Source organism: Delphinapterus leucas, chromosome 6, assembly GCF_059928025.1.
Source record: "Delphinapterus leucas isolate spDelLeu-1000000601 "Yukka" chromosome 6, BTC_Dleu_Yukka2, whole genome shotgun sequence".
NCBI classification, from domain to species: Eukaryota; Metazoa; Chordata; class Mammalia; order Artiodactyla; family Monodontidae; genus Delphinapterus; species Delphinapterus leucas.
Genome location: NC_143134.1, coordinates 1,813,605 through 1,831,328, shown reverse-complemented (window position 1 = coordinate 1,831,328; position 17,724 = coordinate 1,813,605).

Below are 17,724 nucleotides of genomic sequence, written 5' to 3'. Positions count from 1 at the left end.
ACGGGGCTCTCGTGGTCAGGCCCCTCCCAGGATACAGAGCAACCCTTTCAGGTACCGTGGCAGGGCTGGGCACACAGGAGCCATGCACATCGCCCTCATTGCAGAGCACTCCCAGCTCACCTGTCACTCAGATCTGACACAGAGCACCTCAGAGCAGGACTTGAACTAACAAACAGCAGCTCCGACAGGTCTGTGACCCTGGGCATCACTCTGTGTGGCCTCCCTCCACCTGGTCTTCCAGAGACTTCCACTGCACCCGGGGCACCAGGCCTCTGTCTCCACCCACCACCCACCCCTCCTCTCCCTGACTCCTGGGTTCCTCTCATTAGGAGAGGGTTTTCTTGAAGTTGTCTCCCACTCATGGGCCAGATAATATAATTAGAAAACAAGCCAGAGCTGCAGCCCCTTGTCTATCCTGACTCTCAGGAGCCCACACCTGTTCCTTGGACCTGGCCGATTCAGCAAGTTCCAGTTTCTGCAACTGTGAGCCCCTGAGGGGTGATTATTGGCTGGCCTGGGAAGCCCGACCGTGCCGGCCGGACCTCCCCAGGTGTGCCTGGGTTGAGATCAATATAAACACCGCTCCAGGCAGCAAGAGCACCTGCAGCTGTGCCTGACGCCATTTTCTGCCCTGTCAGCAGTCTCGGGGCTGGACTGGTGGGAGGGAGTGAGAGGCCACGGCTTTGTGGGTTGCCCAGTGTGAGTGGGGCTCTGCTGGACTTTCTGCAGCAGTTGCCAAGATGCCACCTGCTAAAGAAGAGGATGTGCCACCCATACCTGCCGCTGGAATTTCTCCCTGGGCAGAGGTGAGTAAGGAAGAAAGCAGTGGGGGCCGGGACAGGAGGGGTATCTCAGGCAGGGAAATGGAAAGCTTCCAGAAGAGCACCCAGGGCCAGGACCATCCTGTCTGGCCTGCAGGCACCAAGTCGGCTGGCATGCTGTCGCTCATGTGGCTCCATGGCCCTTCCTCTAGGCTTTCAAGTCCTTGTACATATTCAGGTGTTTTACCTGGGAAGGGTGGGAACATTTCTGCAGCAGCTGGCCTGGGGCTCGGCCCACGTTTACTCACAGATGCCTCGGCACGGGCCCCCAGCTTTGCAATGAGGACGCTTGTTGCGTGGGGCATGCTGGCTGAATGGGAGATGATTCCCCACCACTGACCAACTTCAGAATTGTTTACAACTGGAGCAAGGGCCCTGATACGGTTTTCCTCTGTGTAACTGGTGGGTTCTGTTTTTATTTCTTTTTTTCGTTTTTGGTTCAAGGTAGATTTTATTCCTCTTTTTTGTATTTACAGATATAAGCATGGAAATAATTTATTCATATAAATACATGTATGTGAAGGGAAGAATATTTTTTCTGTTTTACTTTTTGTAATTTTGAATTTTATTTTATTTTTTTATACAGCAGGTTCTTTTTGGTTACCTATTTTATACATAGAAATGTATACATGCCAATCCCAATCTCTCAACTCCTCCCACCACCACCCCCCTAACAGCTTTCCCCCCTTGGTGTCCATACGTTTGTTGTCTACATCTGTTGCTCTATTTCTGCCTTGCAAAACCCTTCATCTGTACAACTTTTCTAGGTTCCACATATATGCATTTATATACAGGATTTGTTTTTCTCTTTCTGACTTACTTCACTCTGTATGACAGTCTCTAGATCCATCAACGTCTCTACAAATGACCCAATTTCATTCCTTTTTATGGCTTAGTAATATTCCATTTTATATATGTACCTCATCTTTATGCATTCGTCTGTCTGTGGGCATTTAGGTTGCTTCCATTACCTGGATATTGTAAATAGTGATGCAATGAACATTGCGGTGAATGTCTCTTTTCGTTTTATGGTTTTGTCTGGGTATATGCCCAGTAGTGGGATTGCTGTATTATATGGTAATTCTATTCTTAGTTTTATAAGAAACTCCATAATGTTCTCCACAGTGACTGCATCAATTTACATTCCCAACAATAGTGGAAGAGGTTTCCTTATCTCCGCACCCTTTCCAGCATTTGTTGTTTGTAGATTTTCTGATGATGCCCATTCTAACAGGTGTGAGGTGATACACCATGGATTAGTCTATTTCGTTGAGCAAAGAGTAGGTCTTGTCTATTACATATTTGGCTTATGGAACGGTATGTGTGCTCATTTCAATCTCTGGTTTTATACAGCACCCCAACTCAACTTTCCCGTTAAGCAAGCATAAGTTTTTATCTAAATGTGAGACTCTGCTCGGTTTTGTAATTCAGTTTATGTGTAGCCAAGTTTACACTCCCTCTATTTGTGATATCTTATGATAATTATGTTTCTCTGTGTGACATATTTCTCTTAGAATCATCATACTTAAATCCACTCAATTTGCTGCTACAGGCCTGATGACATTGATTTCATTGCTGAGTGATATTCCGTTGTACGTAAGTAGGACAACTCCTTTATCCATTTTTTTCTTTCTGGGATATTTAATTTGTACTGGACTCAAGGTTCTTGTAAACACAGCAGCCCTGGATATTGTGTTGGCTGTGTCTTGTTGATTTTAATTTTCCTAAGCTATAGGGCCAAAAGTGGAAGTGCCCTAGGCTCTGTAGCTTTGTTTTTTAGATGTTTCAGCATACACTATAAACATCACCAGAGTGTCTGTTGGCAATTTACAATCCGTCCATCAGCATAACAAGGCTCCCTGTTCTCCATGGCCTGTCCTGTGTTTCTGGGTTTTACACTTTTTTCAGATGGCTCTTTTGACGAATGGGAAATGAGAGTTCATTGTAGTGCGGATTTCCATTGCTCGAATTCTTGGTTGGCCACAAAGGGCATATGCGTTTTTTCCTGAATATATTCAGGAAAAAATGTATACGCACTTTTTGTCCAAGTGCATCACTGTCAAAGATCTGCCGCTTTTCACATGCTTTAAATGCAATTCCAATCTACCTCCTGAAATATGATTCCTGCAATTCTGCCTCGTTTTCAAGTCCTCTGTGCAGACTTACTTCAATATATTTTTGCCAATAGCTGTCATTTATAACTCTGCAGGTTTGTGAATTACAGTGCCTGTGATTTCCTTTCTTAACTCGTTTCCTTGAAAGCTGGCCACAGAACCGCAGGTTTGCTTCAGGCCGTAATCAGGGTCCCGCACGGCACTCTGAGCCTTTGGTTAATTCCTCTTCCTGGTGGGAAATTAGAGTTAAATGTGCCCCTCCAGACACCTGCCTCACTCCCAGCCCCTTGGTGATGTGTGTCCTCTGGTTTGAGGCCACATGTGCTGGGTTCCTCACCTTTCGCAGATGTGGCCCCACTGGTGTGCGGACACTCCTGCCTGGTTCCCATCCCCTTGGTGATGTGAGCCCTCCAGTGAGAGTCTGATCCTGGTTGGGCTCCTCACACTTCTGTGAGGTGGGCCCTCTTCTCTGAGGTCACTCCTGCCTGGCTGACACACCCCGCCTTGGCGACGTCGGCCCTCTGGTGGCAGTTGGAGCCCGCTGGGAGCCTCCTCCCCTCAGTGATGAGACCCTCTGGCATCAGGCCCTAACTGCTGGTTACCCACATTTTCTGATACGTGCTAAGTGGTGTGAGGGCACTCCTGCCAGGTTCCCATCCCCATGTGCCTTCTGCTCTATGGTCCCAACACCTGTGTTGTTCACAGTTTCAGGATGTTGGCTCTCTGGTGTTAGTTCACTCAGGCCTAGATCCCATAGACTCTGTGCTCTGAGCCGCCTGCTGGGAGGTTCCTACTGCTGGATTCCTTACCATTTTTATTCTTTGGGTCCTGTGTTTTCATGCTCCTCCTTCCTGACTCACTCCCAGCCCCTTTGTGATGTGGGTCCTCTGGTTTGAGGCCACATGTGCCGGTTTCCTCACCTTTATTGATGTGGCCCCACTGGTGTGAGGACACTCCTGCCTGGTTCCCATCCCCTTGGTGATGGGGGCCCTCTGGTGAGAGTCTGATCCTGGCTGGATTCCTCACCCTTCTGGGAGGTGGGCCCTCTGCTGTGAGGTCACTCCTGCCTGGCTGGCACACATCACCTTGGCGATGTGGGTCCTCAGTTGGGAGTTGGTGCCTGCTGGGAGTCTCCTCCCCTCGGTAATGAGGGCCCTCTGGCGTCAGGCCCTAACTCATGGGCTCCCAAAATTTTCTGATATGTGCCCTGTCGTGCGAGTACACTCCTGCCACGTTCCCATCCCCATGGGGATGTGGGCCTTCTGCTCTGAGGTCCCACCAGCTGGGTTGCTCACAGTGTCATGATGTGAGCCCTCTGCTGTGAGTTCACTGTGGCCTGGATCACATAGGCTCCGTACTCTGGGCCACCTGCTGGGGGGTTCCAACTGCTGGATTCCTCACATTTTTTATTCTGTGGGCCCTGTGTTGTTAGGCTACTCCTGCCTGCCTCACTCGGAGCACCTTGGAAATGTGGGTCCTCTGGTTTAGGCCACATGTGCTGGGTTCGTCACCTTTCTATAATGTGGCCACACTGGTGTGAGGACACTCCTGCCTTGTTCCGGTCCCCTTGGTGATGTGGGCTCTCTGGTGAGAGTCTTATCCTGGCTGGTTTCCTCACCCTTCTGTGAGGTAGGCCCTCTGCTGTGAGGTCACTCCTGCCTGACTGGCACACGTCACCTTGGCGACGTGGGCCCTCAGTTGGGAGTTGGTGCCTGCTGGGAGTCTCCTCCCCTCGGTAATGAGGGCCCTCTGGCGTCAGGCTCTAACTCCTGGGCTCCCAAAATTTTCTGATGTGCGCCCTGTGGTGTGAGTACACTCCTGCCAGGTTTCCAACCCCATGGGAATATGGGCCTTCTGCTCTGAGGTCCCAACGGTGGGTGGCTCAGTTTCATGATGAGGGCCCTCTGGTGTGAGTTCACTCCGGCCTGGATCCCATAGCCTCGCTGCTCCTGGCCGCCTGCGGGGAGGTTCCAACTGCGGGATTCCTCACCTTTTCTCTTCTATGGGCCCTCTGTTTGGAGACTCCTCCTGCCTGACTCACTCCCAGCCCCTTGGTGATGTGTGTCCTCTGGTTTGAGGCCACGTGTGCTGGGTCCCTCACCTTTCGATGATGTGGCCCCGCTGGTGTGAGGACACTCCTGCCTGGTTTCTATCCCCTTGGTGATGTGGGCCCTCTGGTGAGAGTCTAATCCTCTTTGGGTTCCTCACACTTTTTTGAGGTTGGCCCTCTGCTCTGAGGTCACTCCTGCCTGGCTGGCACACCCCGCATTGGCGACGTTGGCCCTCTTGTAGCAGTTGGAGCCTGCTGGTAGCCTCCTCTCCTCGGTGATGAGGGCCCTCTGGCATCAGGCCCTAACTGCTGGGCTCCCCACATTTTCTGATGTGTGCCCACTGGTGCGATGACACTCCTGCTTGGTTCGCTTCCCCATGGGGATGTGGGCCTTGTGCTCTGAGGTCACAATGGCTAGGTTGCTCACAGTTTCATGATGAGGGCCCTCTGTTGTGAGTTCATCATTGCCTGGATCCCATAGCCTCGGTGCTCTGGGCCGCCTGCTGGGATGTTCCAACTGCTGGATTCCTCACCTTTTTTATACAATGGGCCACGTGTTTTGAGGTTCATCCTGCCTGCCTCGCTCCGAGACCCATGGAGATGTGGGTCCTCTGGTTTGAGGCCACATGTGCTGGGTACCTCAACTTGCGATGATGTGGCCCCACGGGTGTGAAGACACTCCTGCCTGGTTCCCAGCCCCTTGCTGATGTGGGCCCTCTGGTGAGAGTCTGATAATGGCTGGGTCCCTTACCCTTCTGTGAGGTGGGCCCTCTGATGTGAGGTCACTCCTGCCTGGCTGGCTCACGTCACCTTGGCGATGTGGGCCCTCTGTTGGCCACTGAAGCATGCTGGGAGCCCCCTACCCTCTTTAAGGAGGGCCTTGGAAAAAACGCATATGCACTTTTTGAACAAGTGCATCATTGTCGAGGTTCTGCCTCTTCTCCTATGCTTTCAGTGCATTTCCCGTCTACCTCCTGAAATCGTTTTCCTGGAATTCTGCCCCGCTTTCAAGTCCTCTTCGCAGCCTTCCTTCAATATATTTTTGGACGATAGCTGTCATTTATAACTCTGCAGGTTTGTGAATTACAGTGCCCCTGAGCTCCTTTGTTCAACTCGCTATCTTGTGAGCTGCCTGCACACCCGCAGTATTGCTTCAGGCCCTAATCTGGTTCCGGCACGGCATTCTGAGCCTTTGGTTAATTCCACTTCCTGGTGAGAAATGAGCATTAAATTGCCCGTGCAGACACCTACAGCTAGTCTCTCATTGGTTCTCCCTATTCCTGTTCATCTTGCGCAGAAATTGCAAACTGTGACAAACAGGAGGTTAAAGGCACTGACTCTCCAAGTGGGGAGAGTGTTAGTTAAGCATCTGGAATGGTGAACCCGAGTATAAAGGGACGAAAACTGAGATGCATTTGAAAACGTTTCCCAATCACATGGTGGACCATACTCTGGGTTTCCCATACATGATGTAGCGGAAGGAAGAATCCCTTAAACCTGGAGAGTTGGGACCCTTGGAATGGGTACCATGCAGTATGACTTCAAAGGGTCTGCAATTGCTCACCGAACCTCAACAATACTATCAGGGCGAAGTGTCCGGCCTTATGTCTCCCCAGCACTGGGTGTACATGTGGTAAATCCAGGTTGCATCAGAAGCCCTGAGTGAATTATTTAAGAATTGCTCTCTATTTCACTGTCATTGTGTTTTGTTTTTGAAATTTATTTTGATAATGTGATTTATCGGATTTTCACTGTTGCCTTTAGGCCACTGAACACACGCTGGATTCTCTTATGGACACATATAAATCCATGGGTTTTAAGATTCTTGCTAGGCAGGTATATTCCTAGGCGTTGAATATGGGGTGTTGAGCCCATTTCGTTGAGCAAGCAGTAGGTCTTGTCTATTACATATTTGGCTTATGGAACGGTATCAGTGCGAATTTCAATCTCTGTTTTTATGCAGCACCCGAACTCACCTTTCCCAAAAAGCAAGCATAAGTTGGTTTTCTAAATTTGAGACACTGTTCTGTTTTGTAATTCATTTCATGTGTAGCCAAGTTTACATTCCGTGTATTAGTGATATCTTATGATGTTTCTTTTTCTGTGTGACCTATTGCACGTAGAATCATCGTACCTGAATCCACTCATTATGCCGCTACGGGCCTGATGACATAGATTTCATTGCTGAGTGATATTCCATTGTACGTAAGAACCACAACTTCTTTATCCATTTTTCGCCCTCTGGGATATTTAACTTGTACGTACAAGAGGTTCTTGTAACCAGAGCCGTTCCAAACTTTGGGTGCCTGTGTGGTTTTGATTTTAATTTCCCTAAGCTATAGGACCATAAGTGTTAGTGCCATAGGCTGTGTTTCTTTGTTTCTTATGTGTTTCAGGAAATACGATACACTTCTCCAGAGTGGCTGTTGGCAATTCACATGCCGACCATCAGGATAACAAGGCTCCCTGTTCTCCATGGCCTGTCCTGCCATTCTGGATTTTACACTTTTTTCAGATGGCCCTTTTGACCGGGGGGCAGAGAGACTTCATTTTAGTGCAGATTTCTTTACACGCTTGCTTGGTTGGCCAAAAAGGGCGTATGCGTTTTTTCCTGAATATATTCAGGAAAAAACGCATACGCCCTTTTTGGCCAAGAGCATCATTGTCGACGTTCTGCCTCTTTTCCTATGCTTTAAATGCAATTCCCGTCTACCCCCTGAAATCGTTTTCCTGCAAATCTGTCCCGCTTACAAGTCGTCTTCGCAGCCTTCCTTCAATATATTTTTGGACGATAGCTGTCATTTATAACTCTGCAGGTTTGTGAGTTACAGTGCCCCTGAGCTCATTTCTTCAACTCGCTATCTTGTGAGCTGGCCGCAAACCCACAGGATTGCCTCAGGCCCTAATCTGGTTCCGGCACGGCATGCTGAGCCTTTGGTTAATTCCTCTTCCTGGTGGGAAATGAGCGTTAAATTTGCCCGTGCAGACACCTAGAGCTAGTCTCTCATTCGTTCTCCCTATTCCTTTTCATCTTGCGCAGAAATTGCAAACTGTGCCCAACAGGAGGTTAAAGGCACTGACTCTCCAAGTGGGGAGAGTGTTCGTAAAGGGTCTGGAATGGTGAACCCGAGTAAAAGGGGACGAAAACTGAGATGCATTTGAAAACGTTTGCCAGTCACACGGTGCACCATACTGTGGGTTTCCCATGCATGTTTTAGCTGAAGGAAGAATCCCTTAAACTTGGAGAGTTGGGACCCATGGAATGGGTACCATGCTGTATGACTTCAAAGGGTCTGCATTTGCTCATCGAACCTCACCAATGCTATCAGCCCGAAGTGCCCAACCTTATGTCTCACTCAGCTCTGGGTGTAGATGTGGTAAATCCAGGTTGCATCACAAGCCCTGAATGAATTATTTAAGAATTGCTCTCTATTTCACTGTCCTTGGGTTTTGTTTGTGTAATTCATTTTGATAATGGGATTTATCGGATTTTCTCTGCTGCATTCATGCCGCTGTACACACGCTTCATTCTCTTACGGAGACATATAAATCCATGGGTTTGAAGATTCTTATTAGTCAGGTGTATTCCTAGGCGTTGAATATGGGGTGTTTAGTCCATTTCGTTGAGCAAGGGGTAGGTCTTGACTATTACATATTTGGCTTATGGAAAGGTATCTGTGCTAATTTCTATCTCTGGTTTTATGCAGCACCCCAACTCACCTTTCCCCTTAAGCAAGCATAAGTTGGTTTTCTAAATTTGAGACCCTGTTCTGTTTTGTAATTCAGTTCATGTGTAGCCAAGTTTACATTCCGTGTATTAGTGATATCTTATGATGTTTCATTTTCTCTGTGATTTATTTCACTTAGAATCATCGTACCTGAATCCACTCATTATGCCGCGACGGGCCTGATGACATAGATTTCATTGCTGTGTGATATTCCATTGTACGTACGTACCACAACTTCTTTATCCATTTTTCACATTCTGGGATATTTAACTTGTACCGTAGACGAGGTTCTTGTAAACAGAGCCGTCCGACACTTTGGGGTGGCTGTGTGTTTTTGATTTTAATTTCCCTAAGCAATAGGACCATAAGTGGAAGTGCCGTAGGCTCTGTAGCTTTGTTTTTTCGGTGTTCCGGGAAACACCATACAATTCTCCAGGGTGGCTGTTGGCAATTTACATCCCGCCCATCAGCATAACAAGGCTCCCTGTTCTCCATGGCCTGTGCTGCCTTTCTGGATTTTACACTTTTTTCAGATGGCCCTTTTGACCGGGGGGCAGTGAGACTTCATTGTAGTGCAGATTTCTTTAACATGCTTGCTTGGTTGGCCAAAAAGGGCGTATGCGTTTTTTCCTGAATATATATATTCAGGAAAAAACGCATACGCCCTTTTTGGCCAAGAGCATCATTGTCGACATTCTGCCTCTTTTCCTATGCTTTAAATGCAATTCCCGTCTACCCCCTGAAATCGTTTTCCTGCGATTCTGCCCCACTTACAAGTCGTCTTCGCAGCCTTCCTTCAATATATTTTTGGACGATAGCTGTCATTTATAACTCTGCAGGTTTGTGAGTTACAGTGCCCCTGAGCTCATTTCTTCAACTCGCTATCTTGTGAGCTGGCCACAAACCCACAGGATTGCCTCAGGCCCTAATCTGGTTCCGGCACGGCATGCTGAGCCTTTGGTTAATTCCTCTTCCTGGTGGGAAATGAGCGTTAAATTTGCCCGTGCAGACACCTACAGCTAGTCTCTCATTTGCTCTCCCTATTCCTTTTCATCTTGCGCAGAAATTGCAAACTGTGCCCAACAGGAGGTTAAAGGCACTGACTCTCCAAGTGGGGAGAGTGTTCGTAAAGGGTCTGGAATGGTGAACCCGAGGAAAAGGGGACGAAAACTGAGATGCATTTGAAAACGTTTGCCAGTCACACGGTGCACCATACTGTGGGTTTCCCATGCATGTTTTAGCTGAAGGAAGAATCCCTTAAACTTGGAGAGTTGGGACCCATGGAATGGGTACCATGCTGTATGACTTCAAAGGGTCTGCATTTGCTCATCGAACCTCACCAATGCTATCAGCCCGAAGTGCCCAACCTTATGTCTCACTCAGCTCTGGGTGTAGATGTGGTAAATCCGGGTTGCATCACAAGCCCTGAATGAATTATTTAAGAATTGTTCTCTATTTCACTGTCCTTGGGTTTTGTTTGTGTAATTCATTTTGATAATGGGGTTTATCGGATTTTCTCTGCTGCATTCATGCCGCTGTACACACGCTTCATTCTCTTATGGAGACATATAAATCCATGGGTTTGAAGATTCTTACTAGTCAGGTGTATTCCTAGGCGTTGAATATGGGGTGTTTAGTCCATTTCGTTGAGCAAGGGGTAGGTCTTGACTATTACATATTTGGCTTATGGAAAGGTATCTGTGCTAATTTCTATCTCTGGTTTTATGCAGCACCCCAACTCACCTTTCCCCTTAAGCAAGCATAAGTTGGTTTTCTAAATTTGAGACCCTGTTCTGTTTTGTAATTCAGTTCATGTGTAGCCAAGTTTACATTCCGTGTATTAGTGATATCTTATGATGTTTCATTTTCTCTGTGATTTATTTCACTTAGAATCATCGTACCTGAATCCACTCATTATGCCGCGACGGGCCTGATGACATAGATTTCATTGCTGAGTGATATTCCATTGTACGTACGTACCACAACTTCTTTATCCATTTTTCACATTCTGGGATATTTAACTTGTACCGTAGACGAGGTTCTTGTAAACAGAGCCGTCCGACACTTTGGGGTGGCTGTGTGTTTTTGATTTTAATTTCCCTAAGCAATAGGACCATAAGTGGAAGTGCCGTAGGCTCTGTAGCTTTGTTTTTTCGGTGTTCCGGGAAACACCATACAATTCTCCAGGGTGGCTGTTGGCAATTTACATCCCGCCCATCAGCATAACAAGGCTCCCTGTTCTCCATGTCCTGTGCTGCCTTTCTGGATTTTACACTTTTTTCAGATGGCCCTTTTGACCGGGGGGCAGTGAGACTTCATTGTAGTGCAGATTTCTTTAACATGCTTGCTTGGTTGGCCAAAAAGGGCGTATGCGTTTTTTCCTGAATATATATATTCAGGAAAAAACGCATACGCCCTTTTTGGCCAAGAGCATCATTGTCGACATTCTGCCTCTTTTCCTATGCTTTAAATGCAATTCCCGTCTACCCCCTGAAATCGTTTTCCTGCGATTCTGCCCCACTTACAAGTCGTCTTCGCAGCCTTCCTTCAATATATTTTTGGACGATAGCTGTCATTTATAACTCTGCAGGTTTGTGAGTTACAGTGCCCCTGAGCTCATTTCTTCAACTCGCTATCTTGTGAGCTGGCCACAAACCCACAGGATTGCCTCAGGCCCTAATCTGGTTCCGGCACGGCATGCTGAGCCTTTGGTTAATTCCTCTTCCTGGTGGGAAATGAGCGTTAAATTTGCCCGTGCAGACACCTACAGCTAGTCTCTCATTTGCTCTCCCTATTCCTTTTCATCTTGCGCAGAAATTGCAAACTGTGCCCAACAGGAGGTTAAAGGCACTGACTCTCCAAGTGGGGAGAGTGTTCGTAAAGGGTCTGGAATGGTGAACCCGAGGAAAAGGGGACGAAAACTGAGATGCATTTGAAAACGTTTGCCAGTCACACGGTGCACCATACTGTGGGTTTCCCATGCATGTTTTAGCTGAAGGAAGAATCCCTTAAACTTGGAGAGTTGGGACCCATGGAATGGGTACCATGCTGTATGACTTCAAAGGGTCTGCATTTGCTCATCGAACCTCACCAATGCTATCAGCCCGAAGTGCCCAACCTTATGTCTCACTCAGCTCTGGGTGTAGATGTGGTAAATCCGGGTTGCATCACAAGCCCTGAATGAATTATTTAAGAATTGTTCTCTATTTCACTGTCCTTGGGTTCTGTTTGTGTAATTCATTTTGATAATGGGATTTATCGGATTTTCTCTGCTGCATTCATGCCGCTGTACACACGCTTCATTCTCTTACGGAGACATATAAATCCATGGGTTTGAAGATTCTTACTAGTCAGGTGTATTCCTAGGCGTTGAATATGGGGTGTTTAGTCCATTTCGTTGAGCAAGGGGTAGGTCTTGACTATTACATATTTGGCTTATGGAAAGGTATCTGTGCTAATTTCTATCTCTGGTTTTATGCAGCACCCCAACTCACCTTTCCCCTTAAGCAAGCATAAGTTGGTTTTCCAAATTTGAGACCCTCTTCTGTTTTGTAATTCAGTTCATGTGTAGCCAAGTTTACATTCCGTGTAGTAGTGATATCTTATGATGTTTCATTTTCTGTGTGACTTATTTCACTTAGAATCATCGTACCTGAATCCACTCATTATGCCGCGACGGGCCTGATGACATAGATTTCATTGCTGAGTGATATTCCATTGTACGTACGTACCACAACTTCTTTATCCATTTTTCACATTCTGGGATATTTAACTTGTACCGTAGACGAGGTTCTTGTAAACAGAGCCGTCCGACACTTTGGGGTGGCTGTGTGTTTTTGATTTTAATTTCCCTAAGCTATAGGACCATAAGTGGAAGTGCCGTAGGCTCCGTAGCTTTGTTTTTTCGGTGTTCTGGGAAACACCATACACTTCTCCAGAGTGGCTGTTGGCAATTTACATCCCGCCCATCAGCATAACAAGGCTCCCGGTTCTCCATGGCCTGTGCTGCCTTTCTGGATTTTACACTTTTTTCAGATGGCCCTTTTGACCGGGGGGCAGTGAGACTTCATTGTAGTGCAGATTTCTTTAACATGCTTGCTTGGTTGGCCAAAAAGGGCGTATGCCTTTTTTTCCTGAATATCAGGAAAAAACGCATACGCCCTTTTTAGCCAAGAGCATCATTGTCGACGTTCTGCCTCTTTTCCTATGCTTTAAATGCAATTCCCGTCTACCCCCTGAAATCGTTTTCCTGCAAATCTGTCCCGCTTACAAGTCGTCTTCGCAGCCTTCCTTCAATATATTTTTGGACGATAGCTGTCATTTATAACTCTGCAGGTTTGTGAGTTACAGTGCCCCTGAGCTCCTTTCTTCAACTCGCTATCTTGTGAGCTGGCGGCAAACCCACAGGATTGCTTCAGGCCCTAATCTGGTTCCGGCACGGCATGCTGAGCCTTTCGTTAATTCCTCTTCCTGGTGGGAAATGAGCGTTAAATTTGCCCGTGCAGACACCTAGAGCTAGTCTCTCATTCGTTCTCCCTATTCCTTTTCATCTTGCGCAGAAATTGCAAACTGTGCCCAACAGGAGGTTTAAGGCACTGACTCTCCAAGTGGGGAGAGTGTTCGTAAAGGGTCTGGAATGGTGAACCCGAGTAAAAGGGGACGAAAACTGAGATGCATTTGAAAACGTTTGCCAGTCACACGGTGCACCATACTGTGGGTTTCCCATGCATGTTTTAGCTGAAGGAAGAATCCCTTAAACTTGGAGAGTTGGGACCCATGGAATGGGTACCATGCTGTATGACTTCAAAGGGTCTGCATTTGCTCATCGAACCTCACCAATGCTATCAGCCCGAAGTGCCCAACCTTATGTCTCACTCAGCTCTGGGTGTAGATGTGGTAAATCCAGGTTGCATCACAAGCCCTGAATGAATTATTTAAGAATTGCTCTCTATTTCACTGTCCTTGGGTTTTGTTTGTGTGATTCATTTTGATAATGGGATTTATCGGATTTTCTCTGCTGCATTCATGTCGCTGTACACACGCTTCATTCTCTTACGGAGACATATAAATCCATGGGTTTGAAGATTCTTACTAGTCAGGTGTATTCCTAGGCGTTGAATATGGGGTGTTTAGTCCATTTCGTTGAGCAAGGTGTAGGGCTTGACTATTACATATTTGGCTTATGGAAAGGTATCTGTGCTAATTTCTATCTCTGGTTTTATGCAGCACCCCAACTCACCTTTCCCCTTAAGCAAGCATAAGTTGGTTTTCTAAATTTGAGACCCTCTTCTGTTTTGTAATTCAGTTCATGTGTAGCCAAGTTTACATTCCGTGTAGTAGTGATATCTTATGATGTTTCATTTTCTGTGTGACTTATTTCACTTAGAATCATCGTACCTGAATCCACTCATTATGCCGCGACGGGCCTGATGACATAGATTTCATTGCTGAGTGATATTCCATTGTACGTACGTACAACAACTTCTTTATCCATTTTTCACATTCTGGGATATTTAACTTGTACCGTAGACGAGGTTCTTGTAAACAGAGCCGTCCGACACTTTGGGGTGGCTGTGTGTTTTTGATTTTAATTTCCCTAAGCTATAGGACCATAAGTGGAAGTGCCGTAGGCTCCGTAGCTTTGTTTTTTCGGTGTTCCGGGAAACACCATACACTTCTCCAGAGTGGCTGTTGGCAATTTACATCCCGCCCATCAGCATAACAAGGCTCCCTGTTCTCCATGGCCTGTGCTGCCTTTCTGGATTTTACACTCTTTTCAGATGGCCCTTTTGACCGGGGGGCAGTGAGACTTCATTGTAGTGCAGATTTCTTTAACATGCTTGCTTGGTTGGCCAAAAAGGGCGTATGCGTTTTTTCCTGAATATATTCAGGAAAAAAGACATACGCCCTTTTTGGCCAAGAGCATCATTGTCGACGTTCTGCCTCTTTTCCTATGCTTTAAATGCAATTCCCGTCTACCCCCTGAAATCGTTTTCCTGCAAATCTGTCCCGCTTACAAGTCGTCTTCGCAGCCTTCCTTCAATATATTTTTGGACGATAGCTGTCATTTATAACTCTGCAGGTTTGTGAGTTACAGTGCCCATGAGCTCCTTTCTTCAACTCGCTATCTTGTGAGCTGGCCGCAAACCCACAGGATTGCTTCAGGCCCTAAACTGGTTCCGGCACGGCATGCTGAGCCTTTGGTTAATTCCTCTTCCTGGTGGGAAATGAGCGTTAAATTTGCCCGTGCAGACACCTAGAGCTAGTCTCTCATTCGTTCTCCCTATTCCTTTTCATCTTGCGCAGAAATTGCAAACTGTGCCCAACAGGAGGTTAAAGGCACTGACTCTGCAAGTGGGGAGAGTGTTCGTAAAGGGTCTGGAATGGTGAACCCGAGTAAAAAGGGACGCAAACTGAGATGCATTTGAAAACGTTTGCCAGTCACACGGTGCACCATACTGTGGGTTTCCCATGCATGTTTTAGCTGAAGGAAGAATCCCTTAACCTTGGAGAGTTGGGACCCATGGAATGGGTACCATGCTGTATGACTTCAAAGGGTCTGCATTTGCTCATCGAACCTCACCAATGCTATCAGCCCGAAGTGCCCAGCCTTATGTCTCACTCAGCTCTGGGTGTAGATGTGGTAAATCCAGGTTGCATCACAAGCCCTGAATGAATTATTTAAGAATTGCTCTCTATTTCACTGTCCTTGGGTTTTGTTTGTGTAATTCATTTTGATAATGGTTTTTATCTGATTTTCTCTGCTGCATTCTTGCCGCTGTACACACGCTTCATTCTCTTACGGAGACATATAAATCCATGGGTTTGAAGATTCTTACTAGTCAGGTGTATTCCTAGGCGTTGAATATGGGGTGTTTAGTCCATTTCGTTGAGCAAGGGGTAGGTCTTGACTATTACATATTTGGCTTATGGAAAGGTATCTGTGCTAATTTCTATCTCTGGTTTTATGCAGCACCCCAACTCACCTTTCCCCTTAATCAAGCATAAGTTGGTTTTCTAAATTTGAGACCCTCTTCTGTTTTGTAATTCAGTTCATGTGTAGCCAAGTTTACATTCCGTGTAGTAGTGATATCTTATGATGTTTCATTTTCTGTGTGACTTATTTCACTTAGAATCATCGTACCTGAATCCACTCATTATGCCGCGACGGGCCTGATGACATAGATTTCATTGCTGAGTGATATTCCATTGTACGTACGTACCACAACTTCTTTATCCATTTTTCACATTCTGGGATATTTAACTTGTACTGTAGACGAGGTTCTTGTAAACAGAGCCGTCCGACACTTTGGGGTGGCTATGTGTTTTTGATTTTAATTTCCCTAAGCTATAGGACCATAAGTGGAAGTGCCGTAGGCTCCGTAGCTTTGTTTTTTCGGTGTTCCGGGAAACACCATACACTTCTCCAGAGTGGCTGTTGGCAATTTACATCCCGCCCATCAGCATAACAAGGCTCCCTGTTCTCCATGGCCTGTGCTGCCTTTATGGATTTTACACTTTTTTCAGATGGCCCTTTTGACCGGGGGGCAGTGAGACATCTTTGTAGTGCAGATTTCTTTAACATGCTTGCTTGGTTGGCCAAAAAGGGCGTATGCGTTTTTTCCTGAATATATTCAGGAAAAAACGCATACGCCCTTTTTGGCCAAGAGCATCATTGTCGACGTTCTGCCTCTTTTCCTATGCTTTAAATGCAATTCCCGTCTACCCCCTGAAATCGTTTTCCTGCAAATCTGTCCCGCTTACAAGTCGTCTTCGCAGCCTTCCTTCAATATATTTTTGGACGATAGCTGTCATTTATAACTCTGCAGGTTTGTGAGTTACAGTGCCCCTGAGCTCCTTTCTTCAACTCGCTATCTTGTGAGCTGGCGGCAAACCCACAGGATTGCTTCAGGCCCTAATCTGGTTCCGGCACGGCATGCTGAGCCTTTCGTTAATTCCTCTTCCTGGTGGGAAATGAGGGTTAAATTTGCCCGTGCAGACACCTAGAGCTAGTCTCTCATTCGTTCTCCCTATTCCTTTTCATCTTGCGCAGAAATTGCAAACTGTGCCCAACAGGAGGTTAAAGGCACTGACTCTCCAAGTGGGGAGAGTGTTCGTAAAGGGTCTGGAATGGTGAACCCGAGTAAAAGGGGACGAAAACTGAGATGCATTTGAAAACGTTTGCCAGTCACACGGTGCACCATACTGTGGGTTTCCCATGCATGTTTTAGCTGAAGGAAGAATCCCTTAAACTTGGAGAATTGGGACCCATGGAATGGGTACCATGCTGTATGACTTCAAAGGGTCTGCATTTGCTCATCGAACCTCACCAATGCTATCAGCCCGAAGTGCCCAACCTTATGTCTCACTCAGCTCTGGTTGTAGATGTGGTAAATCCAGGTTGCATCACAAGCCCTGAATGAATTATTTAAGAATTGCTCTCTATTTCACTGTCCTTGGGTTTTGTTTGTGTGATTCATTTTGATAATGGGATTTATCGGATTTTCTCTGCTGCATTCATGCCGCTGTACACACGCTTCATTCTCTTACGGAGACATATAAATCCATGGGTTTGAAGATTCTTACTAGTCAGGTGTATTCCTAGGCGTTGAATATGGGGTGTTTAGTCCATTTCGTTGAGCAAGGTGTAGGGCTTGACTATTACATATTTGGCTTATGGAAAGGTATCTGTGCTAATTTCTATCTCTGGTTTTATGCAGCACCCCAACTCACCTTTCCCCTTAATCAAGCATAAGTTGGTTTTCTAAATTTGAGACCCTCTTCTGTTTTGTAATTCAGTTCATGTGTAGCCAAGTTTACATTCCGTGTAGTAGTGATATCTTATGATGTTTCATTTTCTGTGTGACTTATTTCACTTAGAATCATCGTACCTGAATCCACTCATTATGCCGCGACGGGCCTGATGACATAGATTTCATTGCTGAGTGATATTCCATTGTACGTACCTACCACAACTTCTTTATCCATTTTTCACATTCTGGGATATTTAA